The sequence below is a fragment of the Danio aesculapii genome, chromosome 25 (genome assembly GCF_903798145.1).
Source record: "Danio aesculapii chromosome 25, fDanAes4.1, whole genome shotgun sequence".
In the NCBI taxonomy this organism is placed as follows: domain Eukaryota; kingdom Metazoa; phylum Chordata; class Actinopteri; order Cypriniformes; family Danionidae; genus Danio; species Danio aesculapii.
In genome coordinates this window covers 2,101,204-2,115,866 of record NC_079459.1, presented here as the reverse complement: position 1 = coordinate 2,115,866, position 14,663 = coordinate 2,101,204, and the positions used below count along the sequence as shown (strand labels likewise).

General features: G+C 37.9%; 1 protein-coding gene across 1 annotated transcript in view; it reads left to right on the top strand.

Moving 5' to 3' along the window:
* The window catches only part of LOC130218979 (ankyrin repeat domain-containing protein SOWAHC), a 92,985-nt gene that overhangs the window by 15,116 nt on the left and 63,206 nt on the right, over positions 1-14,663 (top strand). The gene's annotated exons all lie outside the window — the stretch shown is intronic.

The window sequence follows — 14,663 nt, the reverse complement described above, 5'->3', positions numbered from 1 at the left end:
GACTGCTTTCTGGGGAGTCTATCAGTATTCAGGCATAGAAATTGAATCATCACAATGCAAAAATATGCTTTTCTCACTTTGCATTGACTCGTTTACAGGGAAAATATCTCAAATTCAAGGATCAAGCAAAAGTATTGTTTTATTTTCAGCTTCAGAAGATATTTCAAAATGAAGATATTTCCTAAAATGGCAAAAAAAATCCTTATAAACTCCTTATAAATAATTAAACACAATTACACCTCCAAACATCATCCCTTTTGTGCTCAAATGTTCTAAACTCTCTTGAATTGCTCAGTCACTGGCCTTAAAAACACATGCAAATGAAAAACTTTCTAATATGGCTAAACTCAGCAGTGACTCTACAAATCACTTGTGTTCTGTGGCTCCTGCTCATCTATAATCCAGACTCAACATTGCATATCTTGCAATGTAAATATTGCAGATGCGCACATTGCAACATCGATGCTGAAACCATATATTGTGCAGGCCTACTTAATTCTGTGTATTTTGTGTTTCTATCTGTGATGATTATTATTATTCACACACTCGTCAGTCTCTTTGTTCTGCTGTATGTACAGTAGAGTCAGACTCTCTGCTACAGTGTTTGTTGTGTAAATGTTTGCTCTGATGTTTCTCTTCTGACAAATGAATCCGTTCTCTTGATAAGGCCTGCTTTTCTTTCATGTTATGCCTGCAAATGATTAGTTTATTTCTTAAAAGGCTGCTGCTTTTACAGCGCTGGAGTTCATTCGGTGTCCCACTAAAAAAGCTGTGAATCTTTGTCTATAAGAAAAAAAACGTGAGGTTCAGGTTGTTAACATTAGTTTAAATGACCTACAAATGTAAAATACTTCTAAAAGCATACACTCTGTTGATTAAAGGTGTTGGATGTGTTTTTTTGGCTCTTGTAAAGCATCATTTTTGCAGATAACAACATTGATGTGTGCAGATATTTCAGAAACATGCTCAGTGAATGTTCTTGTTTATCTGGAAAACAATGCTGAAGTCAGATATTCTGCTTTGAAAATGTGTTTTACGTGCCGTCTGTTTTTGTTTTGGTCATTTTAACCCACCCACTGCCACTTTATATTAAATTATATTTCAGTACGCCGGGTTGCCTTGGTGGAAAACAGCATATTTCATTCATTCAGTCAGAGAGGCTCTCAGAGCATGCGTCCGTGACTGAAATGCGACCTCCGGTGGACAGTAGCAGACTCCAAAATGAGACGCAGATTCAGAGTTCCACATGAGGTTAATAATTAGCAAATAGTATAAATATTACGATTGTAAACATTACAACGTTACACTCTAACCTCGTGTACTAACCAGACGAAACACAACAGAAATGTAAATACAGCCATTCAGAAGCACAGAATAGTGCACTCACTGCACTCCAGCGAAATGGAAAGGTTTATAATCTAATTAATGCATATTAAACCTCTTTAACATTATTAAATGTAGATGCTGAATCACTGATATGTGTTGGTTTTGAGTCACAGTGCTAAAGTTCAAATCTGAGGTAAACTATCTGCTGCTGCTTTCAGTAGTATGGCAATAAATGTCATGTAAAATGGCATTCAGACTCACATTATTAGCATTTAACACTGAATTAAGCACATGAGGTGTACCTGAGGTGATCATGGTCAGTTTTCTGTTGTTCAGCTGTGAGAAATAGAAGCTGTTTCTATATATATAAATTTCAGGTGTTTCAGGTTCACACAAACACACACACTCTCACAAGCACATACACACACCCATTCCATCTGTCTCTTACTCTCTCACACACGTACACGCACACATACACACACTCTCTCTCACAGACTCACACAGACACATTCCCTTTCTCACACGCACATACACTTTCTCTCTCTCTCACACACACACACTCACTCTTTTTCTCACACAAACACCCTCTTACTCATTCTCTCATATACAAACACACACTCTCTCTCTCTCTCACACAGATACACACACACACACACACACTCTCACATGCACATATACATTCTTTCTCTCTCGCACACACTCACAGTCTCACACACACCTGTTAGTGTGTGTGTGAGTGCGCGGTAATGATGTCTACTGAGCCGTCTAGATTGATGGCTTCTCTGGACGGCCTGCACTCTGTAAAGTGCCCCAGGGGAGCCAGTAGATAAATCAGTTTAAGCCCTGGACCCCATTTAAAAAGGCTTTGGCAGGTTAATGCGATCTCCTCCACTCCAATACATTACAGAAGCCTCTCATTCAGGTAAATAGGCACTTACTCTGGCCTGACCCACACTCTCCGCTCGCCCACTGTGTTTATTTCATTAGCTCATCCGTACAGGGTTTCCAATGACACAGGATTTCAATTGATCCCGGCCCGACGATGATGGCTGGCATCAGGTGCTGCGCAGCCTTTAGGAAACACAAGGCGTCTGAAGCGATTTGACTTATGGCGGATGCGGATGGATGATGGTTTCTGTGGGGTTTGGGTTTTTAGTGGGATTCCTATAGGTTTGGTCCACATGAGAGCTGCGACTGTTTTTGTGTTTTCGTGATACAGTTACTAGAGAAACAGAATTTTATATAATAAAACAGTGGGCGTGGCTTGTTTTTTCTACTGCGAGCTGATTGGATGTCTTTAATTAGGCGTTTCATTCAGGAATATGGGGGAAAAGGGTTTGGGGAGAGTTAGTACAACCTAACAGACTCCTCCTCCTCACCATTTCTGTTTGTGGTCATACCAATGACAGCTGAAGGGGTGTGGTTAAGTTTATTAGCCACGCCCAATACCTCAGACAGCCCTAATCTGAGACTTTGGGCTCTATTTTAATGATCTAGGCACAAAGTCTAAAGCGCATGGCGCAAAAGCATTAAGGCTGTGTCCACTTTTGCTATTTTAAGGATGTTAAAATACACTCAGCGCCCTGGTGCATGGTCTAACAGGGCTGTGTTTATTCTCTTAATGAGCTCTGGGTGTGTTTTGAGAATAACGTGCATTAAACCAATCAAAGTCTCATCTCCCATCCCCTTCAAGAGTCAGTTTTGTCTCACCATGGTACATTTGCTATTTACATATTGGACTTTGTAAGTGAAAACTGAACGTTTCACTAGCAAGAAAACAGTTAAACAGAGCATCTGCAGTGCAAGGATAAAGAACGAGCCTTCTCCTTTTGACCTTGTTACTTTCTCTTTGCTGGCGGTTCATTCCACTGTGGTGACCCCTGATTAATAAAGGGACTAGGCTGAAAAGAAAATGAATGAACTTTCTCTTTACTTTACTTTTATTCTTTACTCCTTTACTTTGGTGGAGTGAGGAAACAGTGTTGTACTCACTCCACTGAAGACATCCATTAGTCTACATATTTTATTTCGTTTAAGCGCAAAGATTTGTGTCAAAACTATTTCTAAATTCAGTTCTAATCTCCAGCAAAGGAATAAATGAACAATAATAATGAAGTGTGGTCAAAACACTGAGTTATATCCAAACACACGTCCTGTTCTAATGCCCCATATGGTGATGCAGATGTACAGAGATACTAACAAGAGCACTTACCTCCTCTGTAGACGCTGCTAACGCTATCGGTTTGACCAGAAATACCAAAACTGTATAGGGTTTATGCACAGCTAGGGCTCTATTTAAACAATCAAAGCGCGATGTCTTAAGCACATGGTGCAATAGCATTAAGGGTGTGTGTGTGAAACCACTTTTGCTACCAGAAAATTACAGTTTGTGGCGCATGGTCTAACAGAGTTGTACTTATCCTCTTAATGAGGTATGGGTGTGTTTTGAGCATAATGTGCATTAAACCCATCACAGTCTCATCTACCCATTGGTGTATTTGCTATTTACATGGCGGAATTTGTAAGTGTGAAAACTGAACGCTTCACTAGCGAGGAAACAGTTAAACAGAGCATCTGCAGCGCGGGGATAAAGAACATTTAGCCTCTTTACTTTCTCTTTACTTTTACTCCTTTACTTTGGTGAAGTAACGGTGGAAACTCACTCCACTGAAGATGTCTATTAGCCGACATATTAATTTCAATTGTTAAGCACAAAGATTTGTGTCAAAACTATTTCTAAATTCAGCTCTAATCTCCAGCAAAGGAATAAATGAACAATAATAATGAAGTGTGGTCAAAAAAACTGAGTTATATCCAAACACACGTCCTGTTCTTATGCCCCATATGGGGATGCAGACATCTCCAAAACCCCACAGGAGGACAAATCTACACTTGTGTTTATTAAAACAAATATAAACATGCAGATAATAAATAATACTGCTAATAATGATAACATTATACAGATGCAGACTGTCATGAATAAACTGAAAAAGCCCCCCGAGGTGAAGAAGGCATGGATGCAGTGGATTTTATATTCATGTAGAAAGTAATAATTTTTGTAATATTTTAATCCTTTAATTTGTCAAATTATAATTATATAGTGTTTTTTTTGGCAATTTTTTTGTGGAGAGAAGTTTTCTTCAGCACATTTCTAATCATAATAGTTTTAATAACTTATTTCTAATAACTGATTTATTTTCTCTTTGTCATGATGACAGTAAATAATATTAGACTAGATATTCTTCAAGACACTTCTTTACAGCTTAAAGTGACATTTAAAGGGTTAACTAGGTTAATTAGGTTAACTAGGCAGGTTAGTGTAATTAGGCAAGTTATTGTATAACGGGTTTGTTCTGTAGACTATCGAAAAAATATAGCTTAAAGGGGCTAATAATATTGACCTTAAAATGATTTTTAAAAAATTAAAAACTGCTTTTATTCTTGCTGAAATAAAACAAATAAGACTTTCTCCAGAAGAAAAAATATTATCAGACATACGGTGAAAATTTCCTGAATCTGTTTAGCATAATTTGGGAATTATTTGATAAAGAACAAAAATTCAGAAGGGGGCTAATAATTCAACTTCAACTGATGTGAAAATAAATTTACCTGTCTATTTGGAAAGAATTCCTTAATTTATCGTGATTTGAATAAATTATGCTTGAGTATAATCTGCATAACTATACAAAACTGTGCAAAATAAATAAATAAAATAAGGCTCGAACCAGCCACCTTCTTGCTGTGAGGCGACCGTGCAGCCCTAGTCTTTATTCTATTGCGTTAAATAATTAAACACGATTAATCTTCATTAAATCGCCCAGTGAGTTGTCTTTTGTGATAAACAAACTGTGTGGTTTCCTTGAGATGTGTCTATCTGCATAAGTTTATTACGGTTTCTTGTCATACGACGTATCCATCAGTCGCGCATAATTGTCAAAGAGCTTAGGATGACCAAGAGGCGACACTCAATAGAACGTTATATTGCAACAGCAGCGCCCAACAACAGCCCCGGATTCCGCCATTTTGGAGTGAAAGCGGTCGGCTGTCCATTGGATCTAATTGCTGTCGCGATGGCCAGCAGCTGCTTTGTTTTTTATTTATTTGTTTAAAAAGCGCATTAAAGATGAGATACAACCTGAAAGACGACAATACAACACTTACGATCACAATCATCAGCACTTTTAATAGTTTATTTTACATACTTATAATATGCTGTTGTTCTATTGGAACTTTCTTTCCAAAATGGCCGCCACGCCCTCTAGTGGCTGTTTCCCAAATCGCACTAGAGTGTCGCCTCTTGGTGATTCTATGCTTGATCATGTTTTCAACCGCTTGTTCGCGACAAAATTATTTCAAGTCGATATCACAGCTTCCAAAAGTATGTTTTAATTGCTAATATTTGGGTTAATAAATGGACAGTAAACAGATGAATTGAGCCTGCGTACTGTACCTCTGCGGTACGGTTGTGTGTAAACAGGCGTTTCGGCAGGACGAGCTCCGAGTCCAGCGTCTCCGCGGCTCTGAATATATATTGAATATTTGAATATCGCAGCCTCTCGTTTGCATTCAAATGAGTTCTGCTTGTCTGGGTGATGGACAATTTCAGCTTGACCTCTGTCTCTTTGTATGCAGCCTACAGTTTACTGTCAAACGCGCCTCATTGTCTGCTCCTCATTTTTCCTCTATAGCTCCGGCAACCCCACATTTCTCAGTGTCTTCAAAGTATGGATTTTGTCTGTGAACACTGTCGTTTATACCCCAGTCACACTATTGTCTGGACCCACTCGTCCTCCTATTGTCTCAGACCAAACATAAAGCTGGAGATATGAGCGGAAGTGTGCCTTTGTTTGAAAATAGCCTCCAAATGATAAATAATTTGAGGTTATGCTCCAAAAACGTCTGTGAAATAAATTCCCTTTATTTTTTCTCTGTAAAAATAGCATGTTTGGAGGTTAAAATAAAAGTTTATATGACATAAAATCTTAATTTCTTTCACAAAACACATCAAAATTGAGTCAGGAGGAATTAAAGAAGACATGGAATAGGAGTAGATATACTTTTAACAATTAAATAATATTAGGTGACACGGTGGCTCAGTGGTTAGCACTGTCGCCTCACAGCAAATAAGGTCGCTGGTTTAAGCCCCAGCTGGCTCAGGTGGCATTTCTGTGTGGAGTTTGCATGTTCTCCCCGTGTTGGCGTGGGTTTCCTCCGGGTGCTCCGGTTTCCCACACAGTCCAAACACATGCGCTATAGGAGAATTGATGAACTAAACTGGCCGTAGTGTGTGTGAATGAGTGTGTATGGGTGTTTCCCAGTGCTGGGTTGCAGCTGGAATGGCATCCGCTGCGTAAAACATATGCTGTAATAGTCAGCGGTTCATTATGCTGTGGCATTCAGTTTGTGCAGTGTGTGTAAATAGAGCTGATGTACAGTGTTTGTGTACAGAGCGCATGTATGTGTTTAGCGTGTGTTTACAGAGCATGTGTGTATGTATACAGAGTGTGTGTGTGTGTGTGTGTAAAGTGTGTTCAGTGTGTCTATACAGAGTGTGTGTTTTCTGTGTGTGTGTATATATGGAGTGTGTGTAAAGTGTGTTCAGTGTGTGTATATACAGAGTGTGTGTTCATTGTGTGTATATACAGAGTGTGTGTTCATTGTGTGTATATACAGAGTGTGTTCAGTGTGTGTATATACAGAGTGTGTGTTCCGTGTGTGTATATACAGAGTGTGTGTTCATTGTGTGTATATACAGAGTGTGTGTATATACAGAGTGTGTGTTCAGTGTGTGTATATACAGAGTGTGTGTATATACAGAGTGTGTGTTCAGTGTGTGTATATACAGAGTGTGTGTTCAGTGTGTGTATATACAGAGTGTGTGTATATACAGAGTGTGTGTATATACAGAGTGTGTGTTCAGTGTGTGTATATACAGAGTGTGTGTTCATTGTGTGTATATACAGAGTGTGTGTATATACAGAGTGTGTGTTCAGTGTGTGTATATACAGAGTGTGTGTTCAGTGTGTGTATATACAGAGTGTGTGTATATACAGAGTGTGTGTTCAGTGTGTGTATATACATAGTGTGTTCAGTGTGTGTATATACAGAGTGTGTGTTCAGTGTGTGTATATACAGAGTGTGTGTATATACAGAGTGTGTGTTCAGTGTGTGTATATACAGAGTGTGTGTTCAGTGTGTGTATATACAGAGTGTGTGTATATACAGAGTGTGTTCAGTGTGTGTATATACAGAGTGTGTGTTCAGTGTGTGTATATACAGAGTGTGTGTATATACAGAGTGTGTTCAGTGTGTGTATATACAGAGTGTGTGTTCAGTGTGTGTATATACAGTGTGTGTTTTCTGTGTGTGTGTATATACAGAGTGTGTGTAAAGTGTGTTCAGTGTGTGTATACAGAGTGTGTGTAAAGTGTGTGTTTTCTGTGTGTATATATAAAGTGTGTGTTCAGTATGTGTATACAGTGTGTGTATACAGAGTGTGTGTTCAGTGTGTGTATACAGAGCATAGATGTGAGGTGTATGTGTACAGAGTGTGTTTTTAGTGTGTGTGTGTGTGTGTGTGTGTGTGTGTATATAGAGCATGTGTGTGTATACAGTGTGTGTTCAGTTTGTGCGATCCTTGTATTCAGAGAGTGTGTTTTCAGGTTGTGTGTGTGTGTGTTCGTTGTGTACGCTTTGTGAATACGGAGCATGTGTGTGTTCAGTTTGAGTTGTGTGTAAAGTGTGTGTGTGTTTGTATACAGTGCACGTGTGTATGCATATAGACTGTGTGTGTGTGTGTACAGAGCATGCGTGTGTATACAGAGTGTGTATGTGTTTATACAGTGCATGTGAGGTGTGTAAACAGTGTGCGTGTGTGTGTGTGTGTGTGTGCTTGTTGAACTGAAGCCTCTCTAAATGACTTGAGCAATCAGCGGTGAGCGTGGAGTGTGTGTGAAAGCAATTGGCTCCTCAAATGAGAAATATAAAGATAGCGCTTTTATGCATGGAGTTATTCCGGCCCCTCCGAGGGCCACTAAAGCAGTAATTCCCCTCGGATGGAGATACCCGGTAACTAATATGAATGCAAATTGGATTAAACGCCTGCATTAGTGTCTGATAAACAATTTGCGTCGCCGAGTGCTGAGAAGAGACGCTAAACTCCTGGTTCTGTGAGATGGAAATCACTCCTGTGCGCTTCAGTCTTTAAAACATTAATGCTTATCGACATCCAGAACTATAACTATAATCATAACTATATTAGTGTCCACACCAATGCACAACAACGCTCGCTTTATTACAAACACACTGCCAGTGTGCGGAAAGCTACTTGGAAAATTTAGTGAGCTAAACTATTAGCTACTCTACTTAAAATGTAGCTTAACTACACTAAAAGCTACCCTCTGGGAAATGTAGCAAGCTAAGCTAAAAGCTACTTGGCAAAAGTAACTTAGCTACATCGAACTTAAATCCATATCAATCAATTACGTACTGCTGTACCAAACAGACACAAGTTATAGTATATAATAGAGTATTTTGAAGTACCCACTCTATCAATATTGTGCATTTTATAATCACAATTTAGCGAATATTGGCACGTGTCGATAATCCTCAGCTAGCTTCATAAATGAACAGGATCAGTGCTGTAAAAGTGTTGCATATGTTAACCTTTTAAAGGTTTGCTAGCGATTGTAGTGCGTCTCTGTAGGATATTTAGCGCTAGTCTGCTAGCGGGACGTGTGAACGCGCTTGCGGTACCTTACGTCACTGATAAAAATAATAGTAATTAAATCAAATGCATTATATTTAATGCTTTATGCGGTGTAACCTAGTTAAATCTGCATGTAGCACTGGATTTGAAGATTAAAAATCACTATAAAAGTTTAAATAATAAATATTTAAGGTATTTTCAAGTGCTCACGATATCAATATTGTGCATTTTTATTATCACACTTTATCAGATATTGACACATGTCGATAAACCTCAGCTAACTTCATAAATGAACCGAATCAGTGCTGTAAAAGTGTAGCGAATGTTAACCTTGTAGTGTGTCTTTGAAGAGTATTTAGTGCTAATCTGCTAGCAGAATGTGTCGTCAAACTCGTTGTACCTTATATCACTGTTAAAATAATAGTAATTAAATAAAATGCGTTGTATTTATTGCTTTAGTCTATGTGACCTAGTAAAATCTGCATGTAGCACTGGATTTGAAGATTAAAAAGCACCATAAAAGTTCAAATATATTTATTTAAGGTATTTTGAAGTACCCACTATATCAATATTGTGCATTTTATAATCACAATTTAGCCAATATTGGCACGTGTCGATAATCCTCAGCTAGCTTCATAAATGAACAGGATCAGTGCTGTAAAAGTGTTGCATATGTTAACCTTTTAAAGGTTTGCTAGCGATTGTAGTGTGTCTCTGTAGGGTAATTAGCGCTAGTCTGCTAGCGGGACGTGTGAACGCGCTTGCTGTACTTTACGTCACTGTTAAAAATAATAGTAAATAAATCAAATGCATTATATTTAATGCTTTAGTCGATGTAACCTAGTAAAATCTACATGTAGCACTGGATTTGAAGATTAAAAATCGCTATAAAAGTTTAAATAATAAATATTTACTTAAGGTATTTTGAAGTACCCACTATATCAATATTGTGCATTTTATAATCACAATTTAGCGAATATTGGCACGTGTCGATAATCCTCAGCTAGCTTCATAAATGAACAGGATCAGTGCTGTAAAAGTGTTGCATATGTTAACCTTTTAAAGGTTTGCTAGCAATTGTAGTGTGTCTCTGTAGGGTAATTAGCGCTAGTCTTCTAGCGGGACGTGTGAATGCGCTTGCTGTACTTTACGTCACTGTTAAAAATAATAGTAAATAAGTCAAATGCATTACATTTAATTCTTTATGCGGTGTAACCTAGTTAAGTCTGCATGTAGCACTGGATTTGAAGATTAAAAGCACTACAAAAGTTTAAATTAATAAGTTTATATATCAATATACGATATGCACAATATCAATATTGTGCCTGTTTATCACAATTTATCGAATATTGGCACATGTCTAGAGAGAAAGCTAAAACACGACTTTACCTCTTCGATAAACCTCAGCTAGCTTGAACAGAATCAGTGCTGTAAAAGTGTAGTGTATGTTACCCTTTTAAAGGTTTGCTAGTGATTGTAGTGTGTCTCTGTTGGGTATTTAGCGCTAGTCTGCTAGCGGGACGTGCTAATATGACAGCCTTTCAGCGCTGATGTGAAAAAGCGAGTGGTAGTTTTTCACTTTTTCAGGCGAAGCTGCTCCCAATGTGCCAGACTCCCGCTGCGATGTCAGCGCACATTTAGCGTCGCCATTTTTCAAAAAGTTGAGTTTGCTAACTCGGAGGCTCACCCGGAGTCGTCTGCTGTCAGAAACGCGCTCTCGGCTCGGCCTGTCAAGGTGTGCGGGAATCACAGCGTTGTTTATTCTCTTTGATTTGTCACAGATGTGTGCGGCGCCGCTGACACCACATTCTCTTGTTATTTTACATTCAACATCTCCCCCCGCCCCCTGCCCGAGTTTATCTCTCATTTGAGCGCTTCAGTTGACTCTTGGATCTCGAAGGCTTCAGAAGCAAAAGCCATCACAGATAGTCGCGTTGACAATGTTCCCGGTTGTCGTCCGTGCCGTGATACTGATCAAAACCTGCAAAGTGAAGCTTTAGTTTCCCTCTCGCCGCTACATGAAGACTTGCACACAATTAATTAGGCCTCAAAAGCGAACGCGTGTCCGCAGAGTTTCTACAGGACGGCCCTGAAGAAGAGGCTTTCTGCTAGCATTAGCTGTAATTGAACTCAACAGTGTGCGGTTTGAGGAGGATGAAAACACATTTGGATGTTTTGGAGACAAGAAGAAAGTGTTAGCCTTTTGTCCTGTAATCAGGGATTTTTTAATACTCTTTTGTTTTAGACTTTGTATAGATGTTCTGCTTATTTGATCCTAAAATTAAACTATAAATGCGTTGAATCATGATGGTTATCCCCTCCTGGGGTTTAAGATTTGGATGGTGTGTATATATAAGTATGTATACAGTTGAATATTTTCTCTTCTGGAGCAAGTCTTCTTTTAGTTTGGCTGGAATAAAAGCAGTTTTAATTTTTGTTAAGGTCAATATTATTAGCTCCTTTATTATTTATTTTGGATAGTCTACAGAACAAACCACTGCTAAACAGAACAATGACTTGCCTAATTACCCTAACCTGCCTGGTTAACATAATTAACCTAGTTAAGCCTTTTAATGTCACTTTAAGCTGAATACTAGAGTACACAATAACTAGCAAAATATTATGTACTAAGACAAAATAAATGATCTATTTATTACTGTTATTTATTATTTATTACTAGTTTATATTTCTACATTAATATCAGATAGGTAGATGGATGGAGAGATAATAACGCACAAAAAAATGCACAAAATAGTAACAGTAACAGTAATGCACAAAAAAATCGTCACACACACACACACACACACACACACACACACACACACACACACACACACACACACACACACACACTCTCTCTCTCTCTCTCGATATATGAATAGTTTTATACTTTATTTTATACATAAGAAAAATACATTTGTTTGAAAAATTCATCCATCAATTCATATGTCAACCAATTAATCAATCAACCAACCAATCAATCAATCCATCCATCAATCAACCAACCAATCAATCTGTCACCCAACCAACCAACCAATCTGTCTGTCAACCAGTCAATCAACCAACCAATCCATCTGTCAATCAACCAACCAATTAATCTGTCTCCTAATCAGTCAACCAACCAACCAATCCATCTGTCAATTAACCAATCAATCAGTTTATCACCCAACCAACCAACCTATCAATCTGTCACCCATCTAACCAACCAATCAACCAACCAACCAATCCATCCGTCAATCAATCCAACTGTCAACCAACTAACCAATTAATAAGTCAACCAGTCAATCAACCAACCAATCTGTCACCCAACCAAATCAATAAATAAACCATACAATTAATTCATTCATCCCTCCGTCAATCAGTTCTTCCTTCAGTCAATACATTTGTCTATCCGTCTATTAATCAACCAACCAATCAGTCCATCTGTCAACTAATTCATCAATCAATCAATCAATCAACCAACCGTTCCATCTGTCATTTAACCAACCATTCAATTCATACCCTCCAATCCAACCAAATAAATCAATCAGCTAAACAATCAATCAATCCATCCATCAATTCTTCCGGCAATCAGTTCTTCTGTCAGTCAATACATCAATCAATCAATCCATTCATCAATCAACCAACCAATCAGTCAACCAATCAACCAGTCAATCAATTTGAGTTGATTAATCCATTCATCAATTAACCAACCAATCAATTTGTCAATCAACCAATCAATTCATCAATCCATCAGTCATTTAATCAGTCAATCCATCAATCTTTCAGAACTGCTTCATGCAGTATTGAGATTACATGACGCTAATATTACTTTAGCAGGCAAAAGTGTAAATTACATCATAAAAACATCCTATAGTAACTATTTCAGATGGACAAATGTGTGTTTTCAGATGTGACGTCTCTGCACACATCATCAGTCTGTTTTGTGTGTTTTTGAGTTACGGTCGTTGTGATTATTAGCTGGTTTTCTGCTTTAAACGGGTGTCATAATGCAGCTGTAATGACCTGCGCTGAACTGACTGATGTGTGTGTGTTTTATTGTGTGTGTGTGTGTGTGTGTGTGTGTGTGTGTGTGTGTGTGTGTGTGTGTGTGTGTGTGTTTTAGCACTGGAGGAGGCTGTTTTTATAACCGCTTTGTGTGATGAGAGTGTTTCGGTAATGAGCTCCTGTGGGACTCTCAGCGCGTAATTATAGGCTCTATGAGATATTAAACTGTTTCCTCTGTCTTTTTGTTGGGCTTTAATTGCTTGCAACAAGTCTTTTCATTCTCATCTGTGGCACAAACGGATGTCACTCGCAGAAGAATTGTTTTATATGATAAACGGCTTCACATACGGGAGCTTTAAGAGCTGTGATGAGGAGTAAAAGACTTGATGTTGCGTTGAAATTAATCACTGAGGTGGGACTCATGTGTTGGTGAATCATTTATTTTTGCCTTTTTTATGATACAAATGTGTATTTAATGTCTATTTTTGAGTTACAATAGTACACATTTATTAATTTATGTTTATGTTTTCTGAAGAAACATGACTGTGGTAAGTAATAATACAAATAACAATAATATTTATTTATTACCAGTATAATTGTTATTATTATTTATATCCTTAATTAAATTTATTTATAAATCATAATATTTATGTAAACTTATGTTTATTACAAAATACTTTTGTAATAAAATTTATTACAAATGAATTTTAAGTATTTTTTATTCCCTTGATTTGTGTTCATTTTTAACTTTTACGATAAACTATATTTGTGGCTTTTGTGTTTAAAGGCAAGGTTTCTAGGGAACACTTTTCAGGGAATATTATTTATATATGACACATTAAGGCAATTTAAATGTTTATTAGGGAAATAATTATCAATCAACCAATCAATCCATCTATCATCCAATCAACCAGTCAATCAACCAACCAATCAATCCATTTATCATCCAATAGACCAGTCAATCAACCAACCAATCAATCCATCCACCAACCAATCAATCCATCTATCATTCAATCAACCAGTCAATCAACCAGTCAATCAACTAACCAACCAATCAACCAACCAATCAATCCATTTATCGTCCAATAGACCAGTCAATCAACCAACCAATCATTCCATCCACCAACCAATCAATCCATCTATCATCCAATCAACCAGTCAATCAACCAACCAATCAATCCATTTATCGTCCAATAGACCAGTCAATCAACCAACCAATCATTCCATCCACCAATCAATCAATCAACCAATCAGTCCATCTATCAACCAATCAATCCATCTATCATCCAATCAACCAGTCAATCAACCAATCATTCCATCCACCAACCAATCAATCCATCTATCAATCAACCAACCAATCATTCCATCCGTCAATCAATCAACCAATCAATCCATCTGTCAACCAATTATTCCATCCGTCAATCAACCAACCAACCAATCAATCTGTGACCCATCCAAATCCATCAGTCAATCATCTAACCAATCCATCCATCCTTGCGTCAGTCAGTCCTTCTGTCAATCAATCCTTCCGTCAATACATTTCAATTGTCATTCAACCAACCAATCAATCAATGCGTCAATCAACCACCAGCCAATCAGTCAATCAATCAATCAATCTGTCAATCAGCCAACCAACCCAAAC